Genomic DNA, 11,980 nt, shown 5'->3' on the forward strand with positions numbered 1-11,980 from the left:
TCACCAGGGCTATTTGTACTTGATAACAGACGCAGTAAAAGTTATTGTTAAAAATGTTTTTATTTACATCAATTATAAGATAATTATGATGAATTTATATTTTTAAACATATTGATAGAAGATATATATTTTTTTTCTTTCAGTGATAAAAACTATTTTCCTAGTATGCTCACAGTTATTTAATGTATACAAAAGCAATTAATTCAATTAATCAATCAATCAATCAATCTATAATTATTGGTGACAAAAACCATTATGGTCACTTTAAAGGGCACCTAGGTTACCCCTTTTTTCAGATTTAATATAAGTCTTTTGCGTCTCTAGAGTGTGTATATAAAGTTTCAGCTCAAAACACCCATATGATTTTTCATTATACCTTTTACAAGATGCTGTTTTATACACATTTCCAGCAGGGGGTGGTTTTGTCGTACTGCGCCTTTAAGGCGAGTTCTGCCCGCCTACTTCTACATGCCTTCCCACGTGCTTTAATCTCCTCCCTCGGCTGCGTCAGACAACAGACTGACCTAAAGGAAGAAGGTCTCACGTAGCGTTTGTGAGAAATACTACAGTAAGAACTAATCTTTACTAATCAGTATTGTGAAGTTGCATTGATGAGTCACACACAATATCGTTACAAAGTTCACGCGCGCACAAGCACACCACAGCTGACACACACACACACACAGGCAGGCAGGCAGACAAACAGAGCGTGCTTAGCTTAGCACTGTTTTTGCACTCAAATATGACAGGATACAGGCTAACCTCCACTGCTGCGTGGATATCTGTTATGCTAATGTACAAAATAAACCTGATTTAACTTCCACAAACCACTGAAGCGTCTTCTTTTATAATTGTTCTGACACGCGGCTGTGCTGATGAAGCAAAGCTGAAGTAAATCGCTGTAATTAATTACACACGTGCACACGTTTTAAAACACTTTAAACATGTAAAACTTACTCTTAATCACATTTGATGATGATTGCTGATCCTAGGGAACAGAACAGACCTTTAATTCCCGGTTGCTTTGCGTATGTCTGGCTGGTCTTGTTGACATATACACATGACTACCGGAACATGTTAATGCGCGCAGCTGTCAATCAATTCGGTGGGCGGGGGGACCGCACTCCTACATAAAGTTGCGGTCGGTCAGAAAACCGCTCTGGTCCACCGTTTTTATGTTGTTAAATTGATAAAAAAGGACTGGGTGTGTTTATATCACCCCAATATGATGGTCTATACTCTATAGATACACATATGTTTGTCCAAATAGCTTGAAAAGTAGATTTTTCACCATAGGTGCCCTTTAATGAATTTAACACATACTTGGTAAAATGTATTTATTTCTTACATTTAAATAGATAAATACATACAGTACATGCATGCAATTACTGACCTCAAACCTTTGAATGGTAGTTTATTAAAATTACTTAAACTTTTTTATTGACTTCCCAGAAGTCAAATATTAGTTCCATAGAAAGTAAATATTACATTTCACCAACTTAAAAAGTAATTATTTCTTCTTTCTCCCAACTTTTTAAGCACCTCCTGCACCCTCTTTTAGCTCTGGGGATCCCCAAACCAAAGTTGACAACATCGGAACATGCTGATATATTCAGAAGAGATTTTGAGTGAAATACTGAGCCAGCAGCTCCCAATAAATCAAGTTCCCAGCCTCTGTATTTGATGAACTCATAAACATTTCCCCATCCTCAGGTCCTTTCTTATCAGTATTATGTCCCTGAGCTGCAGAGGCACCCGTATTCCATGTTTTATGAGAAGTTCAAAACCCCCCGCCTGCGGTAAACTCTTCATTTTTTGCTTGTCACTATATCTGGCATTGACGGTTAGATGGCTTTTGTGCTCTTACACCTTTGAAAGTAGATGAAAGCGATGCGTCAACCCTGTGTACCAAACACACCTCGCTTCATTAATTAGTCCGATGCATCTCTCCGCTCGCTCAGATCTCCAAGAAAACTTAAGAGTCATGCCCCTTCGACCCTCTTCCTCTCTGCCTGCAACAGAACGCAAACAGAAAAGACACAATTTAGCCAATTAAAAAGATACATTGCAAGGTGATTCTGGCAAAGCTCTGCAGTTCTGCACTGTGGGCTACTTACCAAGGCCCCATCGTACATCAGGGTCCTCAAGGGTAAAGCGGTCTTGCTCTAAGTCTGTGAAGAATGGCTCAAGTCTCTTCCTCTCTCTTTCCAGCCGAATACTTTTCGGAGGCATCACGGCAATGCCCTTTCTAATGGTCTACTGTCTAAATGAGCAGCGTTGGAGTGTGCAGTGGTGCCGCTCTGACCCCGTCGCCATCCATTAGGCGCTGTGCCTTTGAAAGCACTGTCTGTCTGTGCCACGCTCTCATTTGTGGCACTACGGTGCCATGCTCATCCCCAGATGGAAGCTGCCGTTTTGTCATAAGTAAAGAGTGCTGGGACTGGCTTGGATGTGGACTGGAAGAATGACTTTGGACCTCCAGGGACGAGCCTAATCAGGCTTCTGACTGAGAGCAGCAGCAGATAGCACTGTGTTTTTGGGGCTGTAACAGCAGCACATTTAGAGGCTCTCTCACACAAACAGCCAACTGTGATTTCTGGGTTGCCATGTTGAGCAGTTCCTTTGATAACAGATATAAATTATAAAGCAGTTATTGGAGAAACTCTAACACACTGCTGTTGATCATGGTAAATTTCTTTTACATGAGTCAAGGGATTATTTTATATCCAAATGATAAATAAATGCTAAATCCCAACAGCCGCATATTATTAGAATATTCGTATGTGTTTGAGGGTTGAGTTTACACACATGCTGGAACACTGCATGTATTGACTCTTCTAGAATAAATGTTGTTATTGAATGATGATTAAATAATGACAGAATGTGCATATTTGCTTTAATATTTTAAAGTGTAGCTTTAGATAAAGTGATGGAATCATCTGGATGAGTTTCACAGAATGTCAAAAATTCCACTAAAGGAGGTTGAGCCTTCTCATTTATGGCTCCTAAACTCTAGAATAGTCATTATGATAATGTCTGAGTCTCAGACACACGCACAGACCTATCTTTTTAGTAAAGCATACACTCAAAGCATCACATAACGGTATGATGCATGAATGTGCTCCACACAGGTATATGCACTTGACAAACCACCAGTAGGACACACTCTTCCTGTCCTAATCTACCTTTCTATGATGGTCCAGGATCAACCTTAATGAAATTATAGTTTTTAAAAGTTTTTTAAGGTTCAGGATTGACATTAGCAAAAGTACACTGTGTTTTTAGAGAGTTTTCACATTTACTTTATAGGTTAGTAGAGAAAGGAACACATATAGAGCAGAAGGATCAACCTACGACGTGGAGGTGGGTATCGAACTCAGGTCGGCATGACCATAGGATTGCTATGTTATAAGCACTAACGACTACACCATTGGTTTTTACATGTTAAGCTGTATTTAATTGACGATGGTCCAGGATCAACATTAGTGAATTTACAGTTTTTAAAAGTTTATGATGGTCCAGGATCAACTTTAGTAAAAGTACACTGTATTTTATAAGCCTTTTTGCATTTAATTTATAGGACAGTAGAGAGATGAACACCCATACAGCATTGAGAGGGGAGGAATCAAGCTTGGGAGGTGGGTATCAAACTCGGGTCACAGTGAACATAGGAGCGCCATGTGTTAACGCAGTTACCGCTACACAATTGGTTTTTACAAGTTACACTGTATTAAAAATAATAATGGTCCAGGATAAACATTAGTGAATTTACACTGTATTTAAAAGATGATGGTCCAGGATCAACATTAGTGAATTCACAGATTTAAAATGTTTATGATGGTCCAGCAAAAGTACTATGTATTTTTAGAGGGTTTCACATTTAATTTATAGGTCAGTAGGAACACATATAGAGCAGAGAGAAGGAAATTATAAACCTACAACCTGGAGAGAGGTATCAAACTCAGGTCGACGTTGTTAACATAGTAAAACCATGTGTTAATGTACTAACCACTACACTATTGCTTTTTACAAGTTACACTGTATTAAAAATAATGACGGTCCAGGATCAACATTAGTGAATTTACACTGTATTTAAAAGTTTATGATGGCCCAGAATCAACTTAAGCAAAAATACAATGTATTTTTAGAGGGTTTTCACATATAATTTATAAGACAGTAGAGAGGGGAAGAAACATAGAGCAGAGAGTGGAAGAATCAACTCAGGGTATCGAACTCAGGTTACCGTGAACATAGGAACGCTATGTGTTAATGCACTACCCACTACACCACTGGTTTTACACGATATGCTGTATTAAAAATAATGATGGTCCTCAACATTAGTGAATTTGGTTTTTAAATGTATATGATGGTTCAAGATTAACTTTAGCAAAAGTACACTGTTTTTAATTATATTTAATTTATAGAACAGTATAGAGCAGAGAGAGGGAAAGGATCAACCTAGGACCTGTAGGTAGGTATTGAACTCGGGTTGCCATGAAAATAGGAGCGCCAAGTGTTGACACACTACCCACAACAGCACAGGTTTTTACAAGATGTGCAATAAAAATAATGATGGTCCAGGTCTGTATTTAAAAGTTTATGACGGTCCAGGATCAACTTTAGCAAAAGTACAATGTATTTTTAGAGGGTTTCACTCATAATTTAAAGACAGAGGAAGACGTATAGAGCAGAGAGAGGGGAAGGATCATCCTATGACTTTGAGGTGGGTCGAACTCGGGTCTCCATGAACATAGGAGCGCTACATTTTAACGCACTAACCACTACACCATTGGTTTTTACAAGATATACTGTATTAAAAATAACGCTGGTCCAGGATCAACATTAGTGAATTCAGTTTTTAAATGTTTATGATGGTCCAGGATCAACTTTAGCAAAAGTAAACAGTTTTTTTATGAGGGATTCCACATTTAATCTATAGGACAGTAGAGAGAGAATCGCGTATAGAGCAGAGAAAGGGGAAAGATCAACCTTGGGCCTGAAGGTGGGTATCAAACTCGGGTGGCCATGAACATAGGAGCGCCATATAAAGCTGGATTGAGAGGGGCATAGGCGCAAAACTTGAGCCCGCATACTCCCTCAGTAAATGTGCAGTTGCACCCCTGGTCACATCTGAGAAAGGCTTGAATTTTTTTTTTTTTTGAAGTGTGGGTGGGGGCATGTAAAAGATCTGCAGAGTGGATGGCAACATCTACAGCCTGAGGTATCAAGACATTTGTACTGCCCATTACATTACACATAGCGCTCTTAGCCTCAAGTTCCTGAGAGCAAAGAAGGTCAAGGTGCTCCAGGATTGGCCAGCCCAGTCACCAGACATGAACATTTTAGAGCATGTCTGGGGTAAGATGGAGGAGGCATTGAAGATCAATCAAAAGAATCTTGATGAACTCTGGAAGTCCTGCAAGAATGCTTTCTTTACCATTCCAGATGACTTTATTAATAAGATATTTGAGTCATTGCAGAGATGAATAAATGCAGGCCTTCAAGCTCATGGGAGTCATGCACAATATTCATTATTCTATGTATTACTATTTTTTTTCTACTGCACAATGACTTTATATTCTATACTGTACATTATTTCTGTTAAGTGACAAGACTTTTGTCTGAGCAAAGTCAGACCTTACTGTCCTAAATAAATAAAATCAAGGCATGAACATATTTTATTTAGGTAAAATAAGTATAATCTAGAGGCCTTTGCCTTTCATATCAGCTACTTTTGATACCAAATGATCAACTAGAAGTCAAGTTGTTATTTGTTGTTTCTAAAACTTGGATGCGCAACAAGTCTTTTGTCAGGTAGAGTACAACATGCCAAGTAAATCACTTTCATTATGGTAAAGTTTTAACGCATGGCAATTGTAATAAGAGTAAAAACATTTGTAGTGACAACCAGCAATAGTACATTATGTTATAACTAATGGAAAATAATTTCAATAACAATTTAAAAATCAACAAACAAAATAAAACATAAATTAAATAAGATTTTTTTGTGTTAATGCATGATAAAAAATCTAAAATCTTTTCTGGTTTCACTTTGTCAAAAATGTCCTTAAAAGAGTTCATTTCATAAAAAGTCCTTCTGGAATCAGTAAAAGCAGGACAGTCCAGTAAAATATGTTTTACAGTAAGAGGAGTTTTGCAGCACAAACACTGAGTAGGGTTTTCACCTTGGAGCAAAAAACCATGTGTTATTCTCGTATGCCCAATACGACATCTGGTAAAAACTACTTGATCAAATCGATTCTTAAAATGTCTTAAAATTCTGTGTGAAACTTCAGGTTGGATTTCATGTAATTTATGGTTTTCTAATGCATCCCATTCCTTTTGCCACTTGTTTAAAATGTAAGCGTTGATAAAAGGTTTCATCTCTGACGGAGGAATTTGGCATTTGTTCACTACTTGCTTCAAAGCATCTTTAGCAGCTGCATCAGCTCGCTCATTGCCTAAAAGTCCGACATGTCCTGGAACCCAGCAAAAATGATGTGATAAAACTGATTTTGTAGTTGGTGAACTTTAGTTAAAATATTATCAATCAAAGGATGATCATTAGTTGAAGATTCCATAACTTGGAGGCATGATTTAGAGTCTGTAAAAATGATGGATTTCTTTTGTTGGGCATTTTCTATATACTCCAATGCTAAAAGCAAAGCGCGGGCTTCAGCTGATAACTAATGGAAAAAATCCTGGTTTGTGTACATTCAGAGCATCATCTGTTATCATTGACATTATCATTAATATTTTGCATTAACAAACATCAATACCAGCGTAAACATCCACATCCATGTCTTGCAAATTTTATGAATTATGTAAAGATAAGCTTCAAACCAATATTCCTATAAAAGTCACTAACCTATAGCAAATATTAAATGACTTGGAAATGGAGATTTCCAGTGTTTCCAAGCAGTCTGAAGAAGAAAAAAAAATAGTCCACAGTAATCAAAGGAGTTACGTACAAATCAGCCAATCAGATTAGAGCTTGCCAGAGGAGAAAGTACTTTCCAGTTTTATCTGCAATACACATTACACGACAGTAAACAAACAGTGTGTGGTCATTGCATCTGCCATCTGAAGCTGTGTAAGCTCAAAGGGTGACTAATAAGATTTTTCTTTTACTTTGTTTCATATCTTCTGAAATAAAGAGTGCATCATTGGGTCAACACTACATTTCGTCACGAGTTCAGCATGCCAAAAATAAAGAGTTCAGGGGTTCAGCTTTGAAACTGTGCTTGCAGAGTGGTTACGCTTCAGCTATGCAGCACCTTAAACACGAAGTGGGAAAACTGCAAGCTATTAATATTGATGCCAACATAGAAAACGTGCCACTTAGACCCCTTTCACACATCTGTAGCATCTAATTATTGAAATATTCATTAGAGAGGTGAAGGTAGAGAAAAACCCACCCACACACACCAGCTCTTGGCTTGACATTGGTTTGACCCTCTTCATAAGAGCATAATTATAAGCCTGAATTCCAGCTACATAAGCCTCAGTTCATTCAGAGCACACATCAAACATAAGGGAAATGGACCCAGCGAGTCTGTGTGTTTGCGTTCCCTCAGTTGTAAACAGCAATTTCTGGCCTAGATAAGGAGGCCGAAGGTAATGGAGAGAAAATCCTTTTAGAACTCGTCATGCTCTGTACAGCGTCTAGATTAGGATTTCTGCTCATAATCCTAATGAAAATCGGTGTTGGAAATGACTTTCTTAATCAGCTAATACTGCGGTCTGCGCCAGCTTCTATAGTTTGCCCAGCAGCTCATGTTATCTTGCACACCTAGTTTGTTTACAGCTCCTCCGATGTAATTGAGACCACACCAATTGGCTGGTAGTATCAGTCTTGCCCTTGAAAAGACGAAATCCTCTCATGTTATGAATCGCTCAGTAAAACTGGGTTTGGATCTCGGCAGGGAGCTGCTAATCATTACTGGGGTTTGATTTTTCCTAACTTCGATTCTAACTTCCACAGGTTCTGAAAGCAACAGACAGAATGACCTACTTTGGAAACTCTGTGCTGTTTTGCTCTCTAAAAGTGGCAGGGATTTTCAAAGAAAAAGATTTCAAAATGTCTGCCATTTCCTCTAGCACGCCGCAAAGTACAGGGATGTTCAGAGGTCAGCCATTTGCTTGAGTCTGAGTCATTAGAGTCGTTTTTTAGAGTGTAGCTTAATGCGTTTTTGTTCTCAAAACAATGTTTTTCATGACAAGTATTCACGTACAGACAAAAGTCTTTTTAAGCCATATTTATTTTCCAAGTAAGGTCATTCACATTGCAGCAGACATTTTAAATTCCCAAAAATTAACAGCAAAATAGTCCATAAATAAACAAAGAGATAATTATTCAAAGTTTCAAAAGAGATAATTATTCCAAAATGAAAATCATCTTGATTTAATTCCAGGGCCATATATTTTTCAGAACACAAAAGTAGAACAAAGAAGCTAAAACTAACCTCAAACCTAAATGTAATAGTTTTTCATTGTTTACTTACTATTAAGTTGTTAAAAAAACTTATTTGAGATCTGTTACCTGTGTTGAAAACAAAACAAACTATTTTTAAAAATGTGGGTTGATGTAATGGTGCCAGGCCCATGCAGAGACCATCCAAAGGGCATGTGCTGGAGAATTTTTTTACAGAGCGGTGGGGTGGGGGTGGGGGGGGGGGGGGGGGGGGGTTGTTGTTGTCGCGTGCGTTCTGATCAGCTGTGTTGTCACGCGCGTACTGTAGAGCGGGGGAGGGGGGGTTGGGCGCGCGTACTCAAGATCAGTGTTGTCGTGCGCCTACTGAAGGGCGGGACGGAGGGTGTGTCGCGTCACGGGGGCACTTTTGATCATTTTGGAAGGGCACTTTCTATCCAAGACTAAAAAGGGCATGTGCACTGCACAGGTTGAGCCCTATGTGTGCACGTGCCTGGATGGTGCCCACTGACTTCTATGCTGTAGTGTTTTTCCTCCTATATGGACGCCAATAGGTACCATTAACCAGCAGTTTGTGAAGTGAAGTTTATTTATAAACTATTTTCAAGAGAAGCATGTGCTTACGATTGACCGCAGCTGGTCCTGCATTAGCTAATGCATAATTCACCAATCTGATGATTCTTAACTCACTATAATTAACCAGAGTTTCTTACTTAAGTCATCTTCGCCTTGAAGAATCCCCCCTTCTACCCCTAAGCCTCCTTTGCCTTAATAGGGTGGCACTGCAGCTTAGCAGTAAGCACTGTTGCCTCACAGCAAGAGCATTACTGGTTCAAGTCATTAACAAGCCAGTTGATGTTTCCATGCAGAATTTGCATGTTCTCCCCATACTCGGATGGATTTCCCTCAGGGTCTCTGGTTTCTTCCATAGCCCAAATACATGCATCATAAGTGAATTGACTAATCTAAATTAGCACTATAGCCAAGCTCTTCACCAGCAGTATACCTCTACATAGAAATTCCTAATTTGTCATTAGCTCTAAATAGAGGGGGAGTTTTTGAGACCTACCTGAGCTCAAACTCCCCTCTCAATCTGCAACTAGAGAAAGCCCTGGGTTTGAGGATCTTATGAGCTCAGGGCTCTCTTCCAGGACAGCATGCCAAACTCGCTTTAAAATCAATCATCAGCTAAGTGTGAATTCTTGAAATATCTTATTACATGTTCAACAGAAAAAATAGGGCTGTCACTATATCACAATATCATTTTTGTTGTACGATATATTACACCAAAATATATTGCAATAAATGATATTATTGTCATTTTAAGACCATTTTATGCCATTATACAATGCCAGAATGACAGTATAATAGCATCATGAAGCAAGTACACTCTTCCAAAGAACACGTAATATTTTATTCTTAACAATATTTTATTTAATTAGTCATTTTAACAAATTAATAATTAGGCATTGGAAGCAGAATGTGAAAACACATATCTTAAACAAATAAATAATAATAAATGTTAACAAAAAAGGAAAGGGAAAAAGTAACAGAGATTGTGATATCTGGTACTAGATCTTCTTTCAGTTGTCAGACACTCACATGAAAATATAATTAAGTATTTCATAGTCAATACTATAGTGTTTTTTTTTAACCATACTGACACCTCCAACATAGACAGAGATGCTGCACAATCATCTGAAACGTTGCTAGAATTGTTTTTATGTATTGGTGATATATATTGCATCACCAAAAATGATTAAGGACATGTCCATGTGTCGATATATAGATGATAGTGACAGGCATAGAAAGAAGCACATAATTGTTTAAAACCCCACGAGGGAGAGTAAATGGTGAGGTAATTTTATTTTTGGGTGAACATCCCATGTGGTTGTTAACTCCAACTCATATTCTTGATAAGTCAAACTTTAACACCAAACAGCAAGGTTACAAATGTCCAAAAAAATTATTTTATTAGTGTTTCCTTCACTAAACTCAATATAATCCCTGAACTAGAACTCTGGTTGTCAAATGAAAGTAAACATGCAGTTGCAGTGAACACAATGCATATATTTCTCAGTGAAAATAAAATAAATAAATAAATAAATAAATAAAACAACTGGATCATGTTTTGTGTTGCATTTCTAATTATCTTGACTTCTTATAACCTGAGCTCTTTCTGGGATAGTCAGAAATGAACAGTTACACAAACGATAACAGTCAAGGTCAGGATTTTCATTAAATATACAATAAAGTTTGTTTTCAACCAAACTCTACTGTATTCCTTTCGAACACTTGGGATATATATGTCACGTGGATATTGTTGTGTGATATTTATAAAGCTTTAGCTCCTGTTCGCCAATCCAGGGTTTCTGCAGGTTTCAGCAAGTTAAATTTAAGACTTTTAAAGACATTTTTAAGACCATTTCGAATTAATTTTAGACTCATACAGGGCTAAATGCTAAATGATAGTTTTTCAAAGGGGCCAGTTGGAAAATATTTTTATTTGCACTATTAAACTTTTTAAGAATAATTGAATACATTTAATCATACAACAATAATAATTTAAAAATTAAAAACAAAATACTTTAGTTTATCCTCAGCAAAATATTTAAACTATTGTGTCAAAACAAGCAAGCTCTAATTGTATACATACACTGGGTTAGGGTTAGGGTTAGGGTTATGTTGAAATAACAATTGAAGAGAACTCAAACCAACTGAGTACACTGCAAAAATGCTTTTCTTACTTAGATTTTTTTGTCTTATTTCTAGTCCAAATATGTAAAAACTCTTAAATCAAGAAGAATTTTCTAGACAAGCAAAACATACTGTCTTGTTTTAAGATATAATATGCCAATATGAGTTTTCCCTTATAACAAGCTAAATAATCTGCCAATGGGGTAAGCAAAATAATCTTATGTCAAAAGGAAAAACAAGATTAATTTGCTTACCCCATTGGCAGATTATTTTGCTTGTTTCAAGGAAAAACTCACTTAATATTGGGATATTATTTCTGAAAACAAGACAATGTATTTTGCTTGCCTAGAAAATGTTTCTTGATATAAGAATTCTTAGATATTTGGACTAGAAACAAGACAAAAAAATCTAGGTAAGAAAAGCATTTTTTGCAGTGTACTGTAAAACCCAATAAGTTAAGGCAACTCAAACAGTTTTAGTTAAAAAACTAATCTGTATAAGTACTGTAAACTTACTCCATTTAAGTTGAAGTAATGAGTTATTTAAATAACTTATTACCTATAACACTGAGTTCAAAACTCTTTTTTTTTTAATGAGTAGAATTATCTTTCAGTACATTTTGAGTTAACTACATTCATTTCAATTTGATAAAGTTGACTGATGGGCTTTATGGAGAATACATGATCAAAGGAAAATTAGTCCTGTTTACAAAAGATGTAAGACCTACAACACAATATTTCAGTAAATTTAAGACTTTTTAAGGCCTAAAATTTTGTTTTTGATATTTAAGATATTTTAAGACTTTAAGACCCCACGGACAACCTGTATTCACACAAGCTTAAAAGCAGGACA

The 11,980-nt window shown here is 37.0% G+C and overlaps 1 long non-coding RNA gene across 1 annotated transcript; it reads right to left on the minus strand.

Annotated features, from left to right (window-relative positions):
• Window positions 1-1,513: 1,513 nt before the first annotated feature.
• Window positions 1,514-7,165, minus strand: LOC147833125 (uncharacterized). The gene is made up of 2 exons (XR_015513593.1): window positions 2,118-7,165; window positions 1,514-2,012 (listed from the first exon to the last, which is right to left on the minus strand). It is a non-coding gene; the product is annotated as an uncharacterized LOC147833125 (long non-coding RNA).
• Between the last annotated feature and the right edge of the window lie 4,815 nt (window positions 7,166-11,980).

The sequence above is a fragment of the Danio rerio genome, chromosome 17, assembly GCF_052040795.2.
Source record: "Danio rerio strain M-AB ecotype USA chromosome 17, GRCz13ab, whole genome shotgun sequence".
Lineage (NCBI taxonomy): Eukaryota > Metazoa > Chordata > Actinopteri > Cypriniformes > Danionidae > Danio > Danio rerio.